Source organism: Rhipicephalus microplus, chromosome 3 (assembly GCF_043290135.1).
Source record: "Rhipicephalus microplus isolate Deutch F79 chromosome 3, USDA_Rmic, whole genome shotgun sequence".
Classification (NCBI taxonomy): domain Eukaryota; kingdom Metazoa; phylum Arthropoda; class Arachnida; order Ixodida; family Ixodidae; genus Rhipicephalus; species Rhipicephalus microplus.
Window position 1 is genome coordinate 52,707,933 of NC_134702.1, and position 6,624 is coordinate 52,714,556.

The following is a 6,624-nucleotide window of genomic DNA, read 5'->3' on the forward strand; positions in this document are numbered from 1 at the left end:
GAACACGCGCGGCGCTCCTCGGGCCCACGTGCAGTGAGTCAGTTGCGCACGTGACAGCGAGCCGGCGTCCTCGTGTCAGGTGGTCTGACGCATCGCGCGGCGAACCTCATTGGAGGAGTCTGCTCTGACGACCAGCGGCGCTTCTGATTGGACGTTTTGGTTGGACCCGGTGCAAATAAAAGAAGCCCTGCGGCGTGTCGCGATCAGCGGTCTTAGGCGAAAGGCTGAACTATGTGTTAGAGAGAAGAGCTCGGCTCTTCGAGTCTCTGTCGGCCCCAGTGCCGAAATTGTAACGCCTCTGTATATATGCTGTACATAAACCTTGTTTGACTCACCGTCGTCTCGTCCGCTCGTCTGATCAGCTCTGCGCAGAAGCAGTCGCGAGCTGAGAAACATACGCTACCAAACGGCTGGTGACCTTCCCGGCGGAGTCGGAAGCAGTGGCGCCTTCGGCACCGTGTTGGCGTCGCCGTCTTTCGCAACAGTGCTCAGATTTGGGTGCACGTTAAAAAACACCAGGTGGTCAAAATTTCCGGAGCTCTCCACTACAGCGTCTCTCATAATCATATGGTGCTTTTGGGACGTTAAACCCCACATATCAATCATCAATCAATCACACGAGGGAACGAAGGAGGAGTTTTCGCAGCGGACGGCGCATCACGTGACGTGCGCGTCATCGAAACTTGCTGTCCTCGCTTCATCCACCCTCCTCCGCTCGCGGCACGGATGGAAATGCATCGCCGCTATTTCGATCCCTCCGTTCGACGGTCGACTGCTCTCGATCGAGAGGATTCAGCGTCAAATCTGTCAGCAGTAGTCGGATTGGCGTGGCTATGAAGCAGGCTGTTGGCTTAAGAGCCACGTGTTTTAGTTTTGCGGCAACGACCCCATGCGTTTCGTGCGACAGTGGAAGAGGCGAGTGGTTTTTGGTGGCTTTAATGGTGGCATAAGCACGCTCCATAAGCAAAGGAGTCGAGAGTACATACGAAGATTCCGCTAGCGTAGCTCCGGCTGTGTGCATGCGACGTCTCCGCTGCTGTGCCGGATGAAACTAATCACGTGACTATTCGGTCCGCGGAAGAGCAGGATCTGCCCTCGCGTGTGATTCGAGCTTAACCCCGTATTCACAAACGCTCCTCGACTCGACTTTCACCCGTCACTTGACGGAGTTGAGCACTGCACCACAGCTCGGCTCAAAATGACCCTGCGCTATTCAAGAATCGCAGCAGATGATCGCTGATATGCAGTGACTTTCAGTACCTAGAGACGGCGCTGACATCGGCTTTCTCAAGTGAAGGTGAAGCCTTTGAGTGAAGGGACGTTCTAGAATACGGGGGTTAAATGCGCTCTATGTCGCAACAATGCCAGCTAGAAGAACATTGTCAGGCCTGTTGACTGGCGTCGTGACGTCACTCGTTTTGCCCGAGCGAGGGCGCGTATGGCAGGCTGTGAATCCATTGCCACCATCGTCTCCCGTTAAAAGACAAAGCGTTCGCGACGAGCTTTACATGCCTAATAGCTTTATTCTGCCTTTTGGGTGAAAAAAGCTCTGGTTTAAGTAAAGTACTGCACTTGAAAGCGTTTGTAGATTCACTTGTGAGCCATTTCTTTCACGAAAAAGTTGTGTGCTATCGAACGCGTGGTCGATCTATAATAACAAGATTTGATGGACGAACAAAGCGACGAAATAATTAAGGTAAATTTTAATATTTATTTATTCACACACACTTGCACGCACGCACAATCTAGAAAATGCAGAGAAACTGTTCCTATAGCAATGTTTCTGCAGTTTTATTTGCACTCTTTCGAACATCTGTCTCCATAAACACGCAGTTATTGAGGAGAGTGTGTGCTCTTGCCACAAGTACGTTATTTGGCGCAATATCAGGGTGATGATTATTGCAAAAGAAAACAAAATCTTCAGTTTCACGAAAAATCTCTTGTGGTCGAAACAAAGAGCGGCGTTTCCTCTTTTGCTCTGGCCCCTCTCGCAGTGGTGCGTAGTTGGTCATATAACTGAGGGCCTGAAAAAAAAAAGTGTTAGCACTGGATCCATAATAAACAGTGTAGCCACCGTGGGTGCTTCCACTGCATTGCCGCTTCTTTGATCGGTATATTTTTGGTAGTGGTTCTTAAATATTCTATTTGGAAGTTGAGCTCACACACTTCAAAACCATTTAAGAAAGCGCTTTATCATAAGTGTCTACATGCATCTAAATGTCAGAGAAACATAGGCTGCGGTGCTGACGAGACTGGCACAATAATGTAATACCGTAATAAAGTGGTAGGAACACCAGCAAGAAATTACTATGCACAAAACCAATGCACTAAGCGATGCAACAGCGATCCATTCATTTTTCTCAACCAAGTAAAGAGAGGTAATCTAAGAAGTCCGCGGTGCTAATAATAAATGTGGTAGATGTTTACCGATCCTGAAGGAAACATGTCTGTTCTGAAAACTTACTGCCACGCGCGTTTAATAATTTGATGCCAGGGCGTATGCCAACAAGCCAGAACCATACATGAAAGCTTCATTTTAGAGCAAGAACGGAACATGGTGGAGATGGGGCCATATTGGAATCAATTATTAATAGGGAGTACGGACACACGTACCTTCGGGTCACACAGAAAACGAATGCCGACGTCAGCTTGACGAACAACACGCACCTATTTCGTTCTTTGGTTGTCCTTAGGAAACGAGAACACTCAAAACTTCTGTGCCTTCGGCGTGATGATTCGCCACGCAGCATCGCCCAACCACTCGGATTTGAACCCGTACAGATTACGAATATCCAGTGCACAAAACGTATCACATGTCCTCGCTGCGGTTCACGGACACCGAAAAACGTGGTCTTCTCGAGTCGCCAACAAGCACACCAGCACACCACGAAAACGTTTGTCGGGCCTGGCAATCCATGTCTGTCGAGCGGCGAGAGCAAACTTCTTTGCAGCGAAACACACCCGTCTAAACGGAGTGACGTCAAAGCCCTCGGCACATACAGTGAGCAGGCGGGAAATTATCTAGGTGGCATTGGTTAAGCGCACACACCAGCCAGTGGTGCGGGGTCATCATTTTACATTGGTTTATTCGGTCTACGTATACGTGTAATCACTACGCCGATGTCACTGGCGATAAAGCGACGCTCGTTATTTGACCGCCAGCGACGTCAGCGCACCACGTCACCTACGGCCCATGCGCACGTTGGTCTGCACCTAATGCTTCAATGCACACGACGTGACTCGTTTGTAAGTTATTGTTGTAACTGTATAAATCCTCCTGTATAGTTATGTATGTGCATATACTTGTTGCAATAACGAATTTCTGTTGAATTATGCGTTTAAATTACTATTGATTATACAGTGATTCATGTACCCATGTGTGTTAGAGTATGTTATTTAGACGTGTGCGCAATGGCGTTTACTACTCATTTTAATTGAGAATTGCTTTTTAAAGGCGAAGCTCCTTAGAATGTGGGTTGTTCCTTCCTCCGTTTGTGTGTCGTATGTATGTAGCCATCTCTAGTTTATGAATTGCTCGCTAGATGAAGTTGTGTGTATATGTCATTGGAAATAATATCACTAGATGGCGTTAGTGGTTTTCAAATAGTTGATGATTAAAGAGGATAGATTGCACTGTTATAATAACAAATTCACAGCATATCTACGGATTGAAAGATGATGAGTCGGGCGAAGCATCCATCCGTCCATCCGATGCGTGCTCTAGTGTGTTAGGAGCGGACAGACAGACAGACAGACAGACAGACAGACAGACAGACAGACAGACAGACAGACAGACAGACAGACAGACAGACAGACAGACGGTTGAGTGGACGGACGGATGGACAGGCGGATGGACGAAAGGACGGGCGCTTTGTCCCACTCATCGTCATTCACTGTGGATATGCTTTGCATTGTTTCTTGGTTTGTTTCACATGTTGTACAAGTGCTTGTGAATCATTCACCCATGGTACCACTTCTGCATGATCTGTGCTATGCTGAGCCTGAAGTCTCCAGTCAATAAATAAATAAATAAATAAATAAATAAATAAATAAATAAATAAATAGGCAATCGTCTCTTGGTGTTGGGGTATGAAGTCTGGGATGCAGATTATTTATGATAGACACTTTTCTATGGGAGCTTTACTAAGGGAGGCTATCACGGGAAGTCAAGTGCAAACCGGAAGTAAATCAAGAAATAAAAGGGGGAACAGGAAGCGCATTAGAGACCTAAACTGGAAACTAAAACTGAACTACGAGACATCTCGCGCGTATGTCATGCATTTTACTGCCGTATATAATTCTTGGTGGAGGCTGGCATCGAAGTACTCTCGGGCTTTGAAGAAAAGAAAAATATAACATAAAGTTGTATGCTGCCCAGTAAGCACGACTGCAGAACGCTCAGGAACATTACTACCTGCGCTAAAACGGTCGAAGAAAGTTTGAGAACATTCCCATCACATGTTCAAGCGCTGGAGCGAGTCGCCGCAAGTAATAACGAGGCGGCAGTGCGGCTGCTCGAGCGAGATGCACAGAGGGCCTTGCTCATCCCTGATGCGTTCATGAACAAAATAAATCAACGACTTGCAGAGATTGAGAACACGAATCACCGAATCATTTATTGGTTGCGAACAAAAATGCATTGAGAAGGATCAAGAAGCGCCAGTACTTACACAACCCGGAATGCTGGAATCTTGTTTATTTCTTAACGAACCTTCCTTCCTTCCTTCCTTCCTTCCTTCCTTCCTTCCTTCCTTCCTTCCTTCCTTCCTTCCTTCCTTCCTTCCTTCCCTTTTTCCTTCCTTCCTTCCTTCCTTCCTACTTCCTTAATTATGTTAATTAATTAATTTCTCAAGAATGTTTTCTAGATAGGAGTAATAAGCATGTGAACTACGCTACGAAGAGCTGACTTTTGATCACTCGGGCTATGATTGGAAAGATAAGGAAAGCTAAAAAATGGGTTAGAATAACATCAACCTGCTTTGAAACACAAAATGAAACAATACCATTGAGCTGCGCCTACCTCAGTCGCCGAGCGTTGCAGGAATGCTTCGAAAGTTGCCTGTTGAGATCGGGATGCTGAGCTATTAGGTACTTGGTTGCACCTTTAAAGGACAGCTCGACTAAAGCGACAACCAAAAGTTACATGATCCTTTATGCATGGCTGGGCGAAACGGTCTTCTTTGCCTGCGCCGTCAGTGACATCCTTCATCTCTTCTCAGTCGCGCCACCGGACCCCTGCGCAGCCGTTTCAACTTACAGCTTCTACATGGAGAGGGCATGGATCTCGCGAACGCCCGAACAGCAAACAACTTTCCAAGAACAGCGACGGCAACTGATCAGCGAGAGTATTCATGTTCACCGGGCCGATGCAGCAGTCCGGGCCAGCGCCTCCGAGGCGCTGTCTGGGCGCAAGAACGGGCCGGGGTGGCGACGCGCAAGGAGCAACTGCGCACCGACGATCCGGCAGGTTTCAGGGCCGAAATTAAGCGACAGCGGCGAGCCGATGAAGCAGCGTTGCAGGTAGAGCAGCGTAAATATTTAATGGCGGGAACGTGTTTGCCGGTGTTGATGCCTACTTTCGGAAAAACTCACGAGACAATAAAATACAACCTATATGGGTACCCGCTCACGCGGGGAATCCAGGGAATGAGGTGGCCCACCGCGTAGCCCTAGGTTTAATCAACCGGGACGTGGACCCCTCCACCCTGGACTTCCCGCAGGAAGGGATCACCACGTATAACGAAGTTACAGCGTATTACCGAAAAAACATCAAGACATACGCGGCCCCGCAGGCAGATATGTCAACGGAACAGTCCACGATCTGGAGGCAAATCCAAACAGATTCCTTGCCCAGCCCTCATCGGCTGTCTAAAATTTATCCAGAAAGGATCACACCAAACTGCCAACATTGCAGCTGCGTGAAAGCTACCAAAAATCCCATTCTTTGGGAATGCGAGGGTAACCACCCACCAAGAACAATACTGCCAGCTTCCTCCCTCGAGGCGTGGCAGTCGCTCTTGTCGTCAGCTGACTGCCGCCTTCAGGCAGAAATGGTTAACTGGGCCGAAACGATCGTGGCATGCTTTTGGCCACCACCCTTACAACCACCGGCAAATTAAGTTTACCGACCTTGCTATGCCATCAATAAAGTTGTTTCTCTCCCTGCCTGTTTTCGGCGGGAGTTTCTCACGCGGCACTTTGGCTTCAGCTGCGACGTCTGCAACCACTTGCGGCTGCACGTTTCAGCTTCGCTGGTTTACCATCCGTACGGAGTGCTTGGGTGATGATCTTTATCTGCGCTCTCACGCAACGCCACGGCCACCGGCACTTTCAGCCCAACGCTTCAGCCGTATCGCGCCACGTGTACGAAAGTGCTCACGAAAGGGTAAAACAGGGGCAAACGTCGCGCACTCCCACAATGCTTTGGCACTCGCAGCGTCATTATCGCGGTCTCTGTTTCTCGCTCTCCGCGGCTCGCGAATAAGACGGCGAGCTTACGCGAATCACGCACACTCGCGAAGAGCCCAAGTTGCTCGCTGCCGAGCACACAGTCCCGTAATCACCTCCGCCCCGCGTTAGCAGCTGCATGCTCTAACCGAATATCCCCCCTGAGAGCATGTAGCT

At 48.7% G+C, this 6,624-nt stretch overlaps 1 long non-coding RNA gene across 1 annotated transcript; it reads right to left on the reverse strand.

Annotated features, from left to right (window-relative positions):
• Window positions 1-1,766: 1,766 nt before the first annotated feature.
• Window positions 1,767-2,980, reverse strand: LOC142803057 (uncharacterized). Its single transcript, XR_012893996.1, has 2 exons — window positions 2,614-2,980; window positions 1,767-2,024 (listed from the first exon to the last, which is right to left on the reverse strand). It is a non-coding gene; the product is annotated as an uncharacterized LOC142803057 (long non-coding RNA).
• Window positions 2,981-6,624: the final 3,644 nt, after the last annotated feature.